The sequence below is a fragment of the Balaenoptera borealis genome (genome assembly GCF_965194805.1).
Source record: "Balaenoptera borealis genome assembly, chromosome: 5".
NCBI classification, from domain to species: domain Eukaryota; kingdom Metazoa; phylum Chordata; class Mammalia; order Artiodactyla; family Balaenopteridae; genus Balaenoptera; species Balaenoptera borealis.
Genome location: NC_138862.1, coordinates 77,796,681 through 77,816,506, shown reverse-complemented (window position 1 = coordinate 77,816,506; position 19,826 = coordinate 77,796,681). Strand labels below are relative to the sequence as shown.

The following is a 19,826-nucleotide window of genomic DNA, read 5'->3' as shown; positions in this document are numbered from 1 at the left end:
TTAGATTCTAAGAGCTTTATCTGTATGAATTCACTTAGTACTTAAAACAGCCAGTGAGTTAGGTATTGATCACAGCAGATGAGGAAACTGAGGCCCAGATAAGCAAAGTAGTTTGCCCCAAGTTACACAGCTGGTAAAGGGCAGACTTGGCATCCAAACTCAGTGGATCTGGCTTCTGAGGCAGAGAGCTTATGTGGTGGCCTGTGCTAACCTGAAGCACATGTTTATCTTACCCTCTTCGCGAGTCTCCAAACCACCCGTACAGGGACATCCATAGACTGAGCCCTCAACAAATCCTCAGACCAGAGTCATATCAGAGTGAATAGTAGGTGCTCAGGAAGTGTTGGGTAATTAAGTGAATGTGTGAACAGATGAGTGGAGATGACTCTTGTATGCCTGTATGTGATTTAAAATATTTATGCTTAGCCACTCAGCTGGCACATATTGATTGCTTAGTAAGTCTTATCTCTTATAATGGTTGGTGTGGGAGGAAGACAATGAGGATCTGAACCAGTACTTAACAGTGAGAATGGAGAGTGGGGAGAAGTGAGAAATTTTGCAATGGGAGAAGCTGCCTTATTGTGCCATAAAATGAAGTATAAGTACATAATTAAAATCCCATAACCCACTGAAAAATAACCACAACTAGCTGAAATTAATTTTCCAAAGATGTGTATGTGCTTTTACCTTCTAATTAAAAACTAAACTCTCAAAAAAGTCTGCCGCTGTTTCAGCCCTCCCCTGCATCCCATTTTTTGTCCCACCTGTGAAAGCCTTAGAAAAGATTACTTATTCTATGAAAGTTGCACAAGGTAGAGGTTAAAGCAGGTGGAACCAAAATCAGTGAGTAAACAGGAGAAATACAAAGAGGACAAAGAACACGACATTGCAAGAGCCCCACAGTTGGGAGTGAATTTGAAGTGATTTTCTGTTACTCTGCCCTGTTATATCAGACACATGTGGGATCAATGCCACTGGATGTGTGCAGTTTGCTGGTTGGATACCCTTGACCTTATTGCCGGCAGAGGCCAAACCTGCTGGAATTTGGCTGCAAAAAGTTGTTATCTTCCCCGCAATAACTGTCTTCCTCTACCTCCTTGATATTAATGGTGACTGCCACCACATTCCCACAGACTTCATTAAATATTTACCAAGTACATAATCTACTAAACAGGGTTCAAGTACTTTAGCAGGCAGAGACTTGTTTTCTGACTTGCTACATTATCTTGGCAGGATAGGGGAGAAACATTTAATTATAAATCAAACACTAACTGTGCTGTCCAGTTTATTAGCCCCTATTCACATGTGGCTATTTACATTTTAATTAAAATTAAATAAAAAAATTCAGTTTCTCTGGCGTACTTGCCACATTTCAAGAGCTCAGTGTAGTGAAGGGCTATACACTGGACAATACAGATGTGGGATATTCCATTATCTCAAATTCTTCTACTGTTTAGCACTGTACTAGAGTGTTCTGGTCACACTTCTACAGTCGCTTTGACCAAATGCACAGGTTCTACATCTAAAAATGTTCTTTTTATATTCCTTTAAAAATGAGTATATTCATTTCCTGTGGCTACTGTAACAAATTACCACTAACGTAGTGGCTTAAAATTACACATTTATTATCCTACAGTTCTGTAGTTCAGAAGACTGCAGTGGGTCTCACTGGGCTAAAATTAAGATGTCTGCAGAGCTTCCTTACCTTTCTGTAGGCTCTGTTCCTTTTTTTTGTAGATTCGGGATGCCACCTGCATTCCTTGACTTCTGGCTCTCTTCTTCCATCTTCAGAGTTGGCAACTTTGGCCTAAGTCCTTTTCTCACTGCCAACTCTCTTCTCTCTTTTTTGCCTCTCTCTTGCACTTATAAAGACCTTTATGATAACATTGGTGGCATTGGGATAATCCAAAATAATCTCCACAACTCAAGGTCAGTTGATTAGCAACCTTAATTCCATCTACAGCCTTAATTCTTCTACCATTGCCATGAAATATGACATATTCCAGGTCTGGGGAATTAAGGTTCAGATATCTTTGGGAGGGGCTATTATTCTACCTACATTAATGAGTAAATGTTTTATAAAGTACAGTGATTCTCCTGGAAAAGAGAGGCAATGTAACTATATTATAGACAATTATTTATATGTTTCTGATTTAACAAAAACTCTAATTACATATAATGAAATAATTTAATTAAATGATAGTTACTTATAAGAAAAATAAGATATTAATAAATATTATATGCACCAGACACTAAGTTCTAAGATTCTAAGAGCTTTACATTTATGAACTCATGAATGAATGAGTGAATAGAGACATTAATAGCACCTTAATAGTAGTGTGGGATAAATGGAGACAGAGAATATTAATCAGGAAAATGGGGTTCTCTTCCTAGCATAGTCACCTACTCACTTGTGCAATTTCTCTGGATTCAAGTTGTTCACAAAGATAAAAGTAGAAGACCAGATAAAACTATCTCTACGGTCCTTTCCAACTCTTAAAATTTTCCTTTTTGTATTAAGTTAGAAGAAATAAGACTGAAAACAAAAGATAATATTGAGCAATGCAGAGTTGCCCCATTTTACTTCAAAATAAAATAGTAGGTACAGGAAAACTAAACAGAGATGATTTAATCATAGATAATATAGCATGTTTTTATTTTTGTTACTGATAAGATATACTATGATTGAAGAGGTAAAGAAATTGGGTAAAAATAGTCACACTGAGCTTGGGAATTGTGGTTGCATTGACTTTGCTTTACTAAGGATCAAGATTAGAAGGAAGATCACCAAGACAGCACTTGTATTTCCAGTTGGTTTAGACTGACATTATTAGTCTGAAACATGTTTAAACACATTTTCATTTCCTTGCTTTATTTTAATCAGAGTGCTTAGAAAAACAGATGACTATTATTGCCATTAGAAGAGCTAAACTCCTGTCAAAAGCTATCAGACGACGCAAATAAACCTTTGCACTCAACAAAGTTCATAAACAACCAAGACTCCCCGTGCTGAAGCATTAACATGTGTGGCATGCAACAGCTCACTGAAAGATCACCCCAAAGAATAAGATAAAAGCTTTTTCTCCATACAATTCTTCAAGAGAAGCTTTTCTTTTAAATAAATTTATTTATTTATTTATTTATTTTTTTGGCTGCGTTGGGTCTTCGTTGCTGCACGCGGGCTTTCTCTAGTTGCAGTGAGCGGGGGCTACTCTTCATTGCCATGCACGAGCTCCTCACTACCGTGGCTTCTCGTTGCAGAGCACAGGCTCTAGGTGCACGGGCCTCAGTAGTTGTGGCACACGGGCTCAGTAGTTGTGGCTCGAGGGATCTAGAGCGCAGGCTCAGTAGTTGTGGCACACAGGCTTAGTTGCTCTGCGGCATGTGGGATCTTCCCGGACCAGGGCTTGAACCCGTGTGCCCTGCATTGGCAGGCAGATTCTTAACCACTGCGCCACCAGGGAAGCCCAAGAGAAGCTTTTTGAATTAAATAAATTTTGGGTTTGAGAACCCTGAAGAGCCATAATTTTCAGATCAAGGTGTTTTAAAACTATTTTGTCTAAAGGCTGTTCGTCTAGAGATTAATCAGATTCTTAGAAATTTTTGTGCCAATGATACTCATATATTAACAAATTAGCAGTGTTGAGTACCTTAAACACATTAACTTAAATGTATCCTTACTCAAGAACTATAGATAATATTACATATACTAGAAATTGGAAATGTTCTCTGATCCAAATTGAAAGCTAATCAGATAAAACCACCCTAAGTCTACCTCTATCTCTATCTCCTTATCTCTTTCTATATAAGCTATCTATTATCTGTCTATCTGTGATATTCTGTCAAATATTGTGCAACCCATTGAACATGCCACACTTATTAAAATTCCATTTTATTGTAATTTTCAATTCTTCATTTGATTCTAAAAAGAAAAATCTGCTCCCTTTCCCGGAAATTTTATGGTTTGTCACTGTCTCTTACACTCGTTCACTCATTCAATCATTTATCCATCTTTCATATTCTTCAAGGACCTATTATTTGCCAGGCACTGGAAATATAATGATGAAAGGCTCATATTACAGTGCAGGTGACAGGAACCTGACCAAATCATTATAACACCCTATGGTGAGTCCTATGAAAAATGTAGGTCAAGGGTTATAAAAACAGAGTGGAGGGGCATCTAAAATTTGAGACAGGAATAAGAGGCCAGAGATGACATTAAAAAAGGTGTTACTTAAAACTGACCCTTGAAGGATATGAATGAATCATTCATTATTTCTACCATTCATTCACTCGTTGCTATTCTGTGGCAGAGCAATTGAAAAACAAAGCCATCTCTCTTCTCAAGTAATTTAAGATCTATTTGAGAAACCGACTCATAAGAGCTAGAGTAGAGTGATTGTTGTTAGGATAAACTCTGTGTGTGTGTGTGTGTGTGTGTGTGTGTGTGTGGTCCAGTAGGGGGAAGTTGTGGTAGGGGGGCAGGAAGATGTAATGAGATTGGGAAGGGGAATATCAGGCAAGAAGAAAAGTATTCCAGAAATAAAAGTCTGAGAAATGTTGGCCAGGGCATATGTTATATCAGGTAAATAGCCATGAAGTATAAAGCTTCAAGGGAGGCAAGGAAGAGAGACTGTGAAGAGCCTGCCATGCTGAGGACTGTGGCTTAATCTTTTAGGTTATGTGGGAGCCCCAAGTGACTTTATGCAGAAGCACAGGACCTTTTCTGTGTGCTCTTCTGCATCCGTTATGCAACCATCTCTACCCTGCTCTGTGTCCTAAGAATTGTATCTTTATAGTTGCATCTGTGGTCTCTCTTGCCCTCTGACTTTGATCAAAGAGAAGCACCTTTAGGAAATCAGAAAGCTGGAGGGGAGGGGGACTGGTGTTGCCAGAATGTTACACTCATTCCCCAGATGCTGCAGGTGTTGGCTACTGACAACTTATATTTTAGCAGTAATGGGGAGAGCCTTTAGCTAGTGGGCACTGCCTTACCAGGAGATGCCTAGAAAGTTATGCAATCCTCCACTTTACCAGTGGTCAGTTATCAGTGGTCGACTAATACAAGGATATAACAACCCAGCATCCTTGGATATAAGTAGTGCAACCTCTATAAACAATTGAGACTTCAGAGCTCTTCATGGGTTCAGGTTGAGGATGAATGTCTCTTGAAACCATATCTTTGTCTAGCTTCTTCCTTGCCCTGTCCTCTTTTCCTCCCCTCTTTAAAGGTTTATCCTGAGAGCATTCCCTGAATAAATCACTTGTTTTAGATCCTCTGCCTCAGATTCTGCTTCTAGGGAACCCAATTTAAGACAGTTCGTACCAGAAATGGTCCTATAAAGCAAACTCTAAAGATGTAATTCTGGAGTTGGATCATATACCAGCTGAATGGCAATGAAGACCCTGTCCCTAATGACAAGCAGTGTGTTGATAGTTCCTTGGATGTCATAGTAGTACAATTGCTAAGTTGATGGAAGTGCACTAGCTTTTACAGTGTCTCTGACATTTGAAAGATAGAGGGAAAATCATAAAATTAAGGAATATGGAATTGGGTGACTACTGGTGAGTGCCTGCTGGTGCATTCTGGAGAGAAAATAACTAATCATCTATTAAAGGTAAGTGTGAAAGTCAGAGGTCTTCCTTGGCAGTCTTTAAAGAGATCCTTATCACCTGCAACTGAAAGGCATACTGAGCTGCTGAATAGGCAAAGGACTTGATATTGAGAACAGCAGAACTTCAGAGAAAGCTGAATTCACAGCCTAGGTGACTCTGGATGCCATGATAAGACACACAAGCTTCAGAGAGTAGGAAAGATAAGCCATACAGAGATCCTGTGGCTTGTCACATCTGTGATCCTTTTAGGGAGTCAATGGTCTGGGGCCCTGGTCCAAGGCAAAGGGGAAATTATTTCACCTTGTGCATTCTACCATTAAATAAGAAGCAATGTGCAGCTAACATCGCTCTGCACTGAATGATTTAGCAAGTTATGTGGAAAGCTTCCAGGCTTCAGTAGGGACCCTGGGCAAGAAAGGACACATAGAGGCCATAGTACAAGTAGTCCTACCACTTGGATCATGTAACCCAGAAGATCCTATAATGGTGCATGAGTTATTTGTAGGAGATGAAGATATTCATGGAGTCTCTGGCAAGCCCCAACAGAAGAGTTTCAAACAGGCAACTGAGATTTTGGAGCAAGAGCATGCCATCTGCTGCAGAGAACACCATTCAAAATGCAGCTGCTGGAAAGCTGCTCGGCATGGTGTATTAGTTCAGGTTCTTTGGAGAAACAAACCAATAATACACAAAATATATCTTATAAGTATAGATAAAATTATATATATGTGTATTTATGATAGGACTTGGCCTTGAGTATGGAAGCTAAGAAGTCCTCCAATCTGCCATCTGCAAGCTGGAGACCCAGAAAACCTGGTAGTATAATTCAGTCCAATGCCAAAGACCAGAAAACTAGGAGCACCAATATCTGAGGACAGAAGAAGATGGATATCTTAGCTCAAGCAGAAAGCAAATTTACCCTTCTTTTGCCTTTCTGTGCTATTTAGGCCCTAAGTGTTTTGGATGATGCCAATCTGCATTGGTAAGGGAGATCTTCTTTACTCAATTTACTGATTCAAATGCTAATTTCTTCAGAGACACCCTCACAGACACGCACATAAATAATGTTTTACAGATATGTGGGCATCTCTTAGCCCAGTCAAGTTGACACATAAAATTAACCATCACAAGTCTGCCTTTTGTCAACTTGGCATCTAAACATATGTTTAATTTTAATTTTATTTTATATTTTTATCGAAGTATAGTTTACTTAAATATTATATTAATTTCTGGTGTACAACATGGTGATCCAATGTTTTTTTAGATTATACTCCATTTAAAGTTATTATAACATACTGGTTATATTCTCTGTTCTGCACAATATACTTTATAGCTTATTTATTTTACACATGGTAGTTTGTACCTCCTAATCCCCTGCCCCTAACTTGCCCCTCCCTCTTTCCCTCTCCCCACTGGTAACCACTACATTGTTCTCTATATCTGTGAGTCTGTTTCTGTTTTGTTATATTGATTCATATGCTTTATTTTCTTTTAGATCTTACATATAAATGATACAGTATTTATCTTTCTCTATCTGACTTATTTCATTAAGCATAATACCCTCCAGGTCCATCCATGTTGTTGAAATTGGCAAAATTTCATTTTTTTGTGTGGGTAATATTCCATTTGTATATATATATATTCCATTGTGATATATGTGTATATACCACAACTTCTTTATCCATTCATCTGTTGATGGACCTTAGGTTGTTTCTATATCTTGGCTATTGCAAATAGTGCTGTTATGAACATTGAGGTGCTTCGAATTAGTGTTTCTCTTTTCTTGGGGTACATACCCAGAAGTGGAATTGCCGGGTTATATGCTAGTTTTATTTTAGTTTTTTGAGGAACCTCCATTCTGTTTTCCGTAGTGGCTGCACCAATATACATTCCCATCAGCAGTGTACAAGGGTTTCCTTTTCTTCATATCCTCACCAACATTTGTAATTTGTAGTCTTTCTGATGAGAGCCATTCTGAAACGTGTGATGTGATGTCTCACTGTGGTTTTGATTTGCATTTCTCTGATGATTAGCAATGTTGAGCATTTTTTCTTGTTCATGTTGACCATCTGTATGTCTTCTTTGGAAAAAAATGTCTATTTTTCCCCATTTTTAAATTGAGTTGTTTGTTTTTTTCATAGAGTTGTATGAGCTGTTTATATATTTTGGATACTAACCCTTTATCAGTTATAACATTTGCAAATATTTTCTCCATTTAGTAGGTTTTCTTTTCATTTTGCTGATGATTTTCCTTGCTGTGCAAAAACTTTTAAGTTTAATTAGGTCCCATTTGTTTATTTTTCCTTTTTTTCTTTTGCCTTAGGAACAGATAAAAAAAAACATTGCTATGATTTATGTCAAAGAGTGTTCTGCCTATGTTTTCTTCTAGGAGTTTTATGATTTATAGTCTTACATTTAGATCTTTAATCCATTTTGATTTTACTTTTGTATGTGGTGTGAGAAAATATTCTAATTGCATTCTTTTACATGTGGTTGTCCAGATTTCTCAGCACTTCTTATTGAAGACACTGTCTTTTCCCATTGTATATTCTTTCCTCCTTTGCCATAGATTAATTGACCATAAGTGCATGTGTTTATTTCTGGGCTCTCTATTCTGTTCCATTGATCTATGTGTCTGTTTTTGTGCTAGTACCATACTGTTTTGATTACTGTAGCTTTGCAGTATAGTCTGAAATCAGGGCATATGATACCTTCAGCTTTGTTCTTTTTTTCTTAACATGGCTTTGGTGATTTGGGGTCTTTTGTGGTTCCATATAAATTTTAGGATTATTTGTTCTAGTTCTGTGAAGTGTCATGGATATTTTGATAGGGATTGCATTAAATATGTAGTTTGCTTTGGGTAGTATGGACATTTTATCAGTATTAATTCTTCTAATCCAAGAGCACAGGATATCTTTCCATTTGTATCATCTTCAATTTCCTTCATCACTGTTTTATAGTTTTCAGAGTATAAGTCTTTCACCTCCTTGGTTAAGTTTCTTTCTAGTTATTTTATTCTTTTTGATGCAATTTTAAATAGGATTGTTTTATTTCTTCTTTTTCTGGTAGTTCATTATTAGTGTATAGAAAAGCAACAGATTTGCATGTATTAATTTTGTATCCTACAATTTTACTGAATTCATTTATTAGTTCTAATAGTTTTTTGGTGGAGACTTCAGGGTTTTCTATACAGAGTATTATGTTATCTGAAAATAGTGACAGCATTGCTTCTTCCCTTCCATTTTGGATACATTTTATTTCTTTTTCTTGTTTAACTGCTGTGGCTAGGACTTTCAGTACTATGTTAATGGAAGTGGCAAGCATGGGCATCCTTGTCTTGTTCCTGATTTTAGAGGAAAAGCTCTCAGCTTTTCACTAACTGTATGATGTTAGCGGTGGATTTGTCATAAATGCCCTTTATTATGTTGAGATATGTTCTCTCTCTATCCATTTGGACTAGAGTTTTTGTCATGAATGGATGTAGAATTTTATCAAATGATTTTTTTTTACAACTATTGAAATGGTCATATAATTTTTATCCTTCCTTTTGATAACATGGTGTATGACTGATCGATTTGTGGATCTTGAACCATCCTTGCATCCCTAATAAATCCCACTCGATCATGGTATATGATCTTTTTAATATATTTTTGAATTCTATTTGCTAATTTTTCTAAGGATTTTTACATCTATATTCATTGGCGATATTGGTCTGTAATTTGCTTTTTTTGTAGTGTCTTTGTCTGGTTTTGGTATCAGGGTAATGGTAGCTTTGTAGAATGAATTTGCAAGCATTCTGTCCTCTTCAATTTTTGGAATAGTTTGACATGTTAGCTTTTCCTTATATGTTTGGTAGAATTCACCTGTGAAGCCATCAGGTTCTGACCTTTGGTTTGCTGGGAGATTTTTTTTTAATTCTAAATTCAGTTTCACTACTACTGATCAGTCTGTTCTGATTGTCTATTTCTTCCTGGTTCAGTCTTGGAAGATTGTATGTTTCTATAAATTTATCCATTTCTTCTAGGTTGTCCAATTTATTGGTATATAACTTTTCATAGTCTCTTATGACTTTATGCATCTCTTTAATATTGGCTGTTATTTCTACTTTTTCATTTCTTATTCTATTTATTTGCATCCGCTCTCTTTATTTCTTGATGAGCCTGGCTAAAAGCTTACCAATTTTGTTTATCTTTTCAAAAAACTAGATCTTGGTTTCACTGACCTTTTTTATTGCTTTTTTGGGGGTCTGTATTTCATTTATTTTCTCTCTAATCTTTATTATTTCCTTCTTTCTTCCCTCAAGGTGTGCTACCAGCTATGACCTTGGTGGAAGGTGGGACTGGAGAGTCTAGAGCCAGAACCAGGTAGGAGCTAGGACTTCTCTTCTGCTTAGTGTCAACACTACCTTATTGGGGGTGGGATTGGGTCCCAAGTTGCTGAAGTAGAAGCCCTGAGGATCCGGTCTGAGCTGTTTTTGTTCCCACTAAGTGTGTTCTCTTTCAGCTCCCAGCACCAGCACCCTCACCCCAGAGGTGAGCAGCGCTGGAGCAAGAGGGCTTGGAGTGGACACCTGGTGTGGGCCAGGGTGTGCATTGCAGTGGTCCCAGCACACCAGTTAGAGTTCCAGACCAATCCTGATCTGCTGCCTTCATGAGCACCAGTAATGGTTGCCCTTGCCCCACTCAGATGCTGTGCTGAGTCCAAACCGGCTTTGTCCCCCTCAACTGCATTCTCTCCTCGGCTGTGGCAGCCTTTACCCTAGTGTGGAGCTACACTGAGGAGCAAGAGGGGTTGGAGAGGGCTCTAGTCCTGGGCTGGGGTGCACGCTGGGATGGTTGCAGGAAACCAGCTAGAGTCCTGGGCAGTTTTAATCTGCTCCCCCCAGCCTGTTTCTGGAGTAATCAAGTGTGTGTGCACTCCTCATGAATGGAGTCTAGACTTCTTACAGTCCACATGTCAGTCCACTGGTTTTCAAACCAGATAAGGGGACTCAGGCTCCGGGTCTCTGACCTATGTGGTTCAAACTGCTCATTCCCCAGGCAGGATCTCTGAGCCTGTGTCATCCTCCTTCTCTTCTGTGTCCCTTACTAGGGGCAAAGGTCCTGACATGATCACTTTTCTTCCCTTCCTACCTGATTCCGTGTGGATCTTTCTTACAGCCTTGGATGTGTAAAAGTCTTTCTGATAGTCTCCAGTTTGTTTCAGTGAGAATTGCTCCACATGTAGATGTATTTTTGATGTGTTCGTTGGAGGAGGTTAACTCTGCATCCTCTTATTCTGCCATCTTGGTCTCCTCCCCTATACATATCTTCTTAAACCATACTTAATCTCCAAAAAAGATAATAACAAAGTCATAGTATCACCTTACATGATACAGCTATCCTGCATACAACTGAAAATGCACTAATATTTTCTCCAGAGGAGGAAGTAAAATCCTTGACTGATGTTTACTCTTCTCCTGCTATCCCATAATTTAAATACTATGATTTAAAATTAACAATACTTAAATGCTGATAGAAAGTCAATAAATCTTATGTTATATGGTAAGGAAATATGAGAGGAAAGAAAACAAGGCTATTTGCTTAATATATGTATAAATACAAACAAAACTTATTCATAACAAATTAGGAGGAAATACTCATGATAGTTATAGTCATTATTTCTGATGCTAGTCACATGGTCACAACTGGTATTTATAAATAACTTCTTCTACTACCCATTCTGTATTTCCTTTACCTTCAGCAAATACCTCAGCTGGTTATGGTCCTTTATGTGGCAGTGTGACCCAAACCTTCATTTCCAAAGGATCTGGTAGTTCTTCCTGGATTATGTTGTTGTGCTTTTCCATTGACCTTAATCACAGGGCATGTTAATACTAAGAGATGCCCTAACGGATCTCCTGTATTTCAGACATACTTTTCCTTACCTCCATTGTGGAGTAGTAGCCCAACTTCTCCTTGATAGTCAGGATCACAGGCAGAATAAATATCTGGCCAAGGAACATCAAGTAGCTGTGACACAAAAACTGCTCACTGCTGGTGGCTGTCAAACCCACCAAATCATAAACTTTAGCAGCCCAAGCAGCAATTATTTATAAAAATGGAAGGGTTACATCTTAGATCAGCCTTAAGCAGTTCCAAAGGGCATAAGTGAGCTGGAAACATAAGTGTCTCAGACTTCCATGTCACCCAGCACAGTCTCAAAACATACCACTCACACAGCTCACAACTGTGGTCTCATGGGGTGATTCTTTATGACCAGCTTAGGAGAAGAAGAAAATAACCCAGACTTGGTCCATGGATAGTTCAGCCTGGTGTTTTAGTTTGGGCCCCAAATGGGCTGCGGTTACAGTACAGCCCACTCAGAGGAAGGCTTGAAAGACAGTAGTGATGAGCAAATTCAAACAGTAGAGAGGGCTTTGGTCAGTATTATTCATCACCCAATTTTGTTGAGAGGCATGTGACTCAAAACAAAGATATACAGGAATGCATAGGCAGTGGTGAATGACTTGGTTAATTGGCTGGAGGCATGTAAGGAACAAAATTGGCAGTTTAGGGACAAGGATGTCTAAGGAAGTAGAATGTGAGTGGACATATGGGAATGGACACAAAATAAGAGGAATTTACCATATGTTAACGAGGTATGGAGGATGACTGGTCCAATAGATTATAAACCAACTTCTATGCTTGCTGAATAGACTCATGAATGGAGTAGCCATGATGACAGAGATGGAGACTACCTCTGGACCGAATAGCATGGGTTCCCTTCTCACTGAAGTTGATCTAGCTAATGCCCCAGCTAAATGTCCATCCTATCCAGAAACAGATTCTAATGCTGAATCCCTGATATGATACCATACTTTGATGAAACCAAACAGACACTTGATGGTAATTTGATAACACTGTGCCCTTCTTATCCTGACAAGGGCAATAATTTGTCTTGAGCAGAGTGACACATATTCCAAATACGTGTTTACCTTTTTTCTTTAACAGCAGTATCTCAGTCAGCATAATATGCAAGGGCTCACAGAGTGATGTATAGAATGGGATCCCACATATTGTCTCCTCAGACCAAGAGACCTTTTTAATGGCAAAAGAAGCATGATGATGGGAACATGGCAAATAAATCCGCTGATGTTACCATATATTGAATCATTTGGAGGCTGCTGACCTGACAGAGCATGGAAATGCCCATTTAAGGCACATCTGCAATATCAGTTTGGAGATGATACCCCTTAATGGGGACACTATCCTTCAGAAAGCAGTACCTTTATCCTAAACCAATGGCCATATATGGTGCTATGTCCTGTATTATTCAATGAGTTCAGAAACCAAGAGATGGAGGAAGGTGTGACTTCATTTCACAGTCACTCCAGGGCCCGACTGAGAGAATTTGTGTTTTCCATTTGCTCAACTTAAGACCCTGTGGACCTAGAGGTCCTATTTCCCAGAAGAGGGATGCTTTCACTCAAAGACACTGCAAAAGTCTCACTAAACTTAAGCCATGGCTGACAGCTGATCACTTAGAGTTTTTCAAATTGACCAGCAAACAAAGAAAGGAGTTACCATACTGGCACAATTGTATACACTTAGGTATTTTAACCTGATGATCCTAAAGAGATATGGTTGTTGTTACTTAATAGGAGCATGGAGGAATATGTTTAGTACTTAGGTTAACTACAGGATATTTCTTGGTACTTCCATGCCTAACCTAATTATAAATGAACAAGTACAGCAATCATTGCCTGGTAAAGGTATGGTAATGATGGTATCAAGCCTCTCAGCGATGAGAGTCTGAATCATCTCACCAAACAAGCTACTGAGGCCATCTGAAGTTCTAGGTGAGAATAAGAGGAATTTAGAAGGAGAAGGAGAAGGAGATGATAAGTATCATTTACAAATTTAAAATCAATTGAAGTAAAGAAGGCTGCAATTCACCCTACTAATACTTCTTTTACAAGTTTTTCCAGAAATTTAGACCAACCCAAGTTCTACAATCTATGTTCTGAAGTGTTCTATGGGATTAGATTGAACCTAAACCTCTCCTGAAATCACATTTTTGCTTAATTTCATCTTTTGCCTTTTCTCACTTTCCTTCCTCCCTTACAGATTTCACCTCAGAACTTCTTCAAAGATCACTTGCACAGGACTACCTGTCATATGCTCTACTTCTAGGTTACCTGATCCAAATCAATTGGGTGTGGCAACAACTGCTTTCCTCAACCTAGGGCCACAATCTCATCTGGAAGTCCTTTCCTGTAGCTACAGATCTCTTGCCTGGTTTTGGTAAAGGCCCTCTCCCTTTTCCCTTTTAGAATGCCTTGTGGTAGTGTCTTTCTCTTGTTGAGAGTCCTGAGGTCTTTACCATTCCTTTCACCTTGCTCATATCTTTGAAAACAGTCCCTTCATTTAAATCTTCTCCATTGCCCCATTTGTGTGTGACACTGATTTCCCATCACAGTCCTGACTAATAAAGTAGGGACAAGCAGGGAGTGATCTGATCAGATTAACATTTAGAAAGATCAATTTGGCAGCAGTGTAGAAGAGAGTATAAGAAAGGCAAGTCCAGCTGCAGAGAGATTATTTAGTGGGTGATTGTAATAATCCAGAAAATAATTGAAAATGTTTAAATGTCAATATCCATGGAGATAGCATATTGGGGGTAAATTTGAGAGATAAGTAAGCAGTAAAATTTAAGGATTAAAATATCCTAACATCCTGAGAGAAATAAAATTACATATGATGTCTTATGAATTCATTAAACAATGATTGTGTTACTACTTCAAATACATTTACTCTTACCCTGTAAGACTTGTGGTCTGGATGGAGACTCATTCCTAATTTGGTAGTTATTATAAAAGGCAAAACGAAGTAAATGTTATGCTAGAGTTATAAGCAAAAGACTTTGAAGGCACATAATAAGGAATAGCCATCACTCTAAAGTTATAAAGTACAGAATTACCTAATTTCTTTAACTAAATATATGTCTTCAAAGAAATTGCTACATTACCCAAACATCTCTGATTAATTTCTTAAAGTCTTCAAAAGGACATACGTGGATTTTTAGGCATTCATTTCCCAGGGGGAATATTTAACTACCTTAATCATATTCACTGCTACTATTAAAAGAATTACAAAGAAATGCCTATTAAATATTATTTAAACTGTCATTAGCATTTGATGAGTTTAATGTGCATATAAATTGCTAACTCTAAATTTTCATATAAGTATAGTGGAGTAGGGACTAATGTCTATAATATGTATATAGATTTCATTATTAAACATGCTGGATACTTTATTCCTTATTATATATAATATATATGTGAAAATATATTAAAATAATATAATATATTAAAATTGTGTATGATTATATAATTTTAGCCCAAACTTTTATTTTGGCAAAACATTCAGAATTGAATAACTAAATAACCCCTTTCTCCTCCAGACACAAACAAAAATGTGAAAATGTAAAAAATACAGTAAGTCCCCTACATATGAACAAGTTCCATTCCAAGAGGGCATTCATAAGTCCAATTTGTTAGTAGGCCCAACAAATTTAGCCTAGGTACCCAACTAAAACAATTGGCTATATATTACTGTACTATAATAGATTTATAATACTTTTCACACAAATAATACATAAATAAACACAAAATAATGAAAACACGTTTAATCTTACAGTACAGTACCTTGAAAAGTACAGTAGTACAGTACAACAGCTGGCATACAGGGGCTGGCATCGAGTGAACAGGCAAGAAGAGCTACTGACTGGAGGAGGGAGAGGAGGTGGGAGATGGTAGAGCTGAAGGATCGTCAGCAATAGGAGACGGAGGGCAAGCTGCAAGTTCACTCACGCCTGACGTTGATGGCACAGGTTCGGTTCCTTGCTGGATTCAATTCTATCTACCCTCTTGAAAAAATGATCCAGTGATGTCTGGGTAGTAGCTCTTTTTTTCTCATCATAGATGACACAGTAGCACTGGATTGCATTCTGAATGGCTGCTGCAACCCTCATGTACCGTTTTATGTTCGGGTCCTGTACCTCAAAAACTAACAGTGCCTCCTCAGATAAAAACAATCCCCTTGCCATTTCCTGCATTGTGAATCTCTTCGGTTCTTCAGTTACTTCTTCTTCCTCTTGTCTCTCTTCGTCCTTTTTCTGGGCTTCCAATTCCATCAGGCCTTCATTAGTAAGCTCCTCGTGTTGCACAGCAAGGAGTTCAGTGAAAGCGTCCTCTTGCAGATCTATCTCCAGCTTCCTGCTGAGGGTCACTAAGTTGCTGAAGACTTCTTTGGACTCCTCATCCACCTTCTCAAATACACGGAAACCGTGAATAAACTGCAGGCAAAGCTTCTTCTAAACCCTGTTCATGGTGATGGCTGTAACCTCATGCCAAGTGAAGTCAATGTTTTTTATGGCTTTGTAGATGTTATAGTCCTTCCAAAATTGTCACAAGGTTGTTCCCAATTCATCACTCACCTTTGCTGCCTGACAAGAAATGTGATGTAAATAATATTTCTTGAAAGTCGCTATAACTCCCTGGTCCATAAGTTGGATAAGCAACGTAGTATTTGGTGGCAGATGCACTACTTTGATGTTGGGATGAAAGTCGTCCATGAATGGGGGGTGGCCTGGAGCATTGTCGAGCAGCAAAAGAATGTTGAATGGGATGTCCTTCTCCAAGCAATATTTCTCCACCTCCTGGATAAAGTGGTGGAAAAACCAGTCCTGGAAAACGGCCTGTGTAACCCAGACTTTGGGGTTACTCTTCCACACAACTGGGAGAGAGCCCTTGGCTATGTTTTGAAGGGCTCTTGGGTTCTCTGAATGATAAACTAAGCGGGGCTTCAGCTTCATATCACCGGAAACATTGCCACCAAACAACAGTTAGCCTATCCTTTGCTGCTTTATAGCCTGGCATCAACTTTTCCTCCTTCCTGATGTAATTTTGGTCTGGCATCCTCTTCCAGTACAGTCCTGCCTCATCTACATTAAAAATCTGCTCGGGTAAATAAGTACCTTCATCAATAATTTCTGAGAGCACACTGCGGGGGCCGCCCCAGCTGCCGCCAACCCTGCCGCATCTCTGTCTATGGTTTCTCCCTAGAGCTTTGCCTTTGGGGGTAGCTGCTGCGGCTCCGTCCGCCCCGCGTGGCAGCGACATGGAGGAATTCGAATCTGAAGACTTCTCCACCTCGGAGGAGGACGAAGACTGCGTGCCATCGGGTGGAGAGTATAGTGAAGATGATGTAACTGAATTAGTGAAGGAAGATGAAGTGGATGGTGAAAAGCAGACACAGAAAGCCAAAGGGAGAAAAAGAAAGGCTCAGAGCATTCCGGCCAGGAAGAGAAAACAAGGCGGCCTCTCATTAGAAGAGGACGAGGGGGACGCCAACGAGGAATCTGGAGGAAGTAGTAGCGAGGGGGAAGATGCAGCTGCAGAGCAAGAAAAAGGCATTGAGTCGGAGGATGCAAGGAAAAAGAAGGAAGATGAACTATGGGCCAGCTTCCTCAATGACGTAAGACTAAAATCAAAAGTGCCTCCCTGTACACAAGTTAAAAGAGGAGAGGAGGCTGAAGAGACAAGTTCAAGTAAATTGTTGGTCAGAGCAGAAGAGCTAGAGAAACCTAAAGACACAGAAAAAGTTAAAATCACCAAGGTGTTTGATTTTGCTGGTGAAGAAGTCAGGGTGGCTAAGGAAGTGGATGCTACATTAAAAAAAGCCAAATCCTTCTTCAAGCAAAATGAGAAAGAAAAAACCCCAGGCTAATGTCCCTTCAGCTCTGCCGTCACTTCCTGCCGGGTCAGGGTTAAAAAAGATCAAGGGGCACGAGCAGCCTTTTGGGGAAAATAGGAGCCAAGAAGCAGAAGATGAGCACCCTAGAGAAGTCCGAGCTGGACTGGGAGGGCTTCAAGGAGGAAGAGGGCATTGGCGAAGCACTAGCCAGCCACAATCGAGGGAAGGAGGGGTACATTGAATGGAAAGCTTTTCTAGACCGAGTGGATCACAGGCAGTTTGAAATCGAGTGAGATCTCAGGCTGAGCAAAATGAAACCCTGATGTGATGAGGAACCTACAGCAGCTTAATCCTGTTTACAACGTGAGCTTTTTGTGCGTCTATGAAATGCTTCCCGTGTTTCCCATTGATTGTTTCCCAGCAAGGTCTTTTTTTCTACATTGAATTTCTGTCTTTGTATCTTGATCTCATGTGATTTCATTCATTTTACCTTTAATAGTTTGTCTTTTAAAAAATAAAAATAAAAAAGTACAGGTTGGTCTTGTGGGGGGAAGAAAAAAAAATTCTCAGAGCATTTCAGGAAATTCCCGGGCAGCTACTGTATCTGCACTTGCTGCTTCACCACTTACTTTTACATTGTGAAGGTTGGCTCTAGCCTTGAACTGATGAAACCAGCCATGGCTGGCATTAAAAGATGTGCCCTCTGATTCTTGGCCATGTTTATTCTTCAAGCTTCATAAAGGCTTTTGGCTTTCTCTTGAATCAGCATTAAGCTGAGAGGGACTCAGTGCTGATGCTGATTCTGCACCCACACACTGAGAAGCTTCTCTATCTCCTCCATCACTTTTCCACGCTTCTTCGCTATTATCATTGACATCATTGGCACAGCAGACTTCACATATTCCATGATCTTGTCCTTGTTCTTTAGAATTGTACTGATGGTTGAACGATTCATGTTATAAGAGTGAGTGACGTTTACTGTTTTTTCACCTCGCTCCACTATCTCAATTATTTTCACTTTTGTTTCCATCGTTATCACTTGGTGCTTCTTAGCAGTACCACCTACATCACCGCTGCTTTTACGCTTGCTTCTGGACATCCTGGGCTTGAAATAAAGATACTGTACTCTATACAGTACTGTACAGTAAAGTACACAAAAGCACAACCACTTGTAAAGGATGCACGCATGTGACAATGCATGCCAGACACATGAACTAACTTATGTGATTGCACATGAGAACGCATGTTCGCATCTTTCAAATTTTGCAACTTGAAGGTTTGTATGTAGGGAACTTACTGTATGTAAAGATTTCAGAGGACAGTGTGGCCAGAGTATAGGGTATATGAGGATAAATATTTGGAGAAAGGGTTGTAAAAGTAGGCTGAGACCAAGCTATAAAAAGTCTTCTTGTCCGTGTTAGGAATTTGGTTGGGATTTAATAACTGATTGGACATTGGCAGAGGAGGGTCAGGTAACTATGAGTTTTCCAGACTGGTTGATTGAGTAGATATAAGTCTATCTACCCAGAAGTATAAGTAGAGTGAATAGGAAGACTGGGCTTTTACTCAGAGAAAAGTATAGGAAAAATAGGCAGAATTCCAGGATAGAGGAAGAGTTAACACTGGAATTTGTGGATTTAGGGTGTAAAAGAATCTGACTAAAGACACTTCCTCCCCGCCCTGATACACACAGTGCTGCTCTGTTATCTGTGTTAAACTGCACTGTTAGTTCCTAGTTCTTGTTGTCTTATCAATCTGATGACATCCAGGGAGATAGACAGTTGGCGAGAGCTATTAGGGGCAGGTAGGCAGGCAGGATTTGGGCTTGGATGGATACTATTAGATAACAGGTCTTTCATAAATTCTCTGTTCCTTCTGCGGTGTATCTCAATTTAGGGAATTTCTCTTCTCTTCCTTCCCGGATCACACACTTGTTGCACTTCAGGAATTTAATTTATCCTCCCTTAGTTACACATCCTCTGACTGCACTTAAGGAATTTGAGTTCCTTCCTATCAGTTTTGAATCACCCTATTTGGCAATCTTGGAGTCATTTGAACATATTCTCATCTCATCACTATTATTTCCATCCTCTGTAAACAAGTCTAGTGTTTTCCCCAGGTTCATTCCTTCAGTTGCATTATCTCTTCTTCATTTATGTTTTAAAGGTCCCGCATCCATCTCTCTTAGTATAAGCAGCATAATGCTGTGGAAGAACTCTTTGGAGAGGAAAAGGTCTAGTTTTGCCATTGATGGCTATTCAGCTTTAGGCAAATGCTTTACCTCATTCAGCTTCTGGATCATAAAATACAGGAAGACGCTAAAATAAATGTGCTTCGGAGACTTCCTATTCACAAAATTCTATGACTCGCAGTTTGTCCTAGGTGGCCTGAGAGCCTACCCATCTGTTCTCCCTTTGTGGGCTACGATTGTATCTTTATTATTGTATTTATGGCATTGTAATTAAATAATCT

General features: G+C 39.2%; 1 pseudogene across 1 annotated transcript in view; it reads left to right on the top strand.

Moving 5' to 3' along the window:
• Nucleotides 1-19,508, top strand: part of LOC309629339 (craniofacial development protein 1 pseudogene) — a 368,808-nt pseudogene extending 349,300 nt beyond the window's left edge. The window contains exon 2 of the transcript XR_014249486.1: nt 3,107-19,508. The product of XR_014249486.1 is annotated as a craniofacial development protein 1 pseudogene (transcript). The remainder of the gene's footprint in view (nt 1-3,106) is intronic.
• Nucleotides 19,509-19,826: the final 318 nt, after the last annotated feature.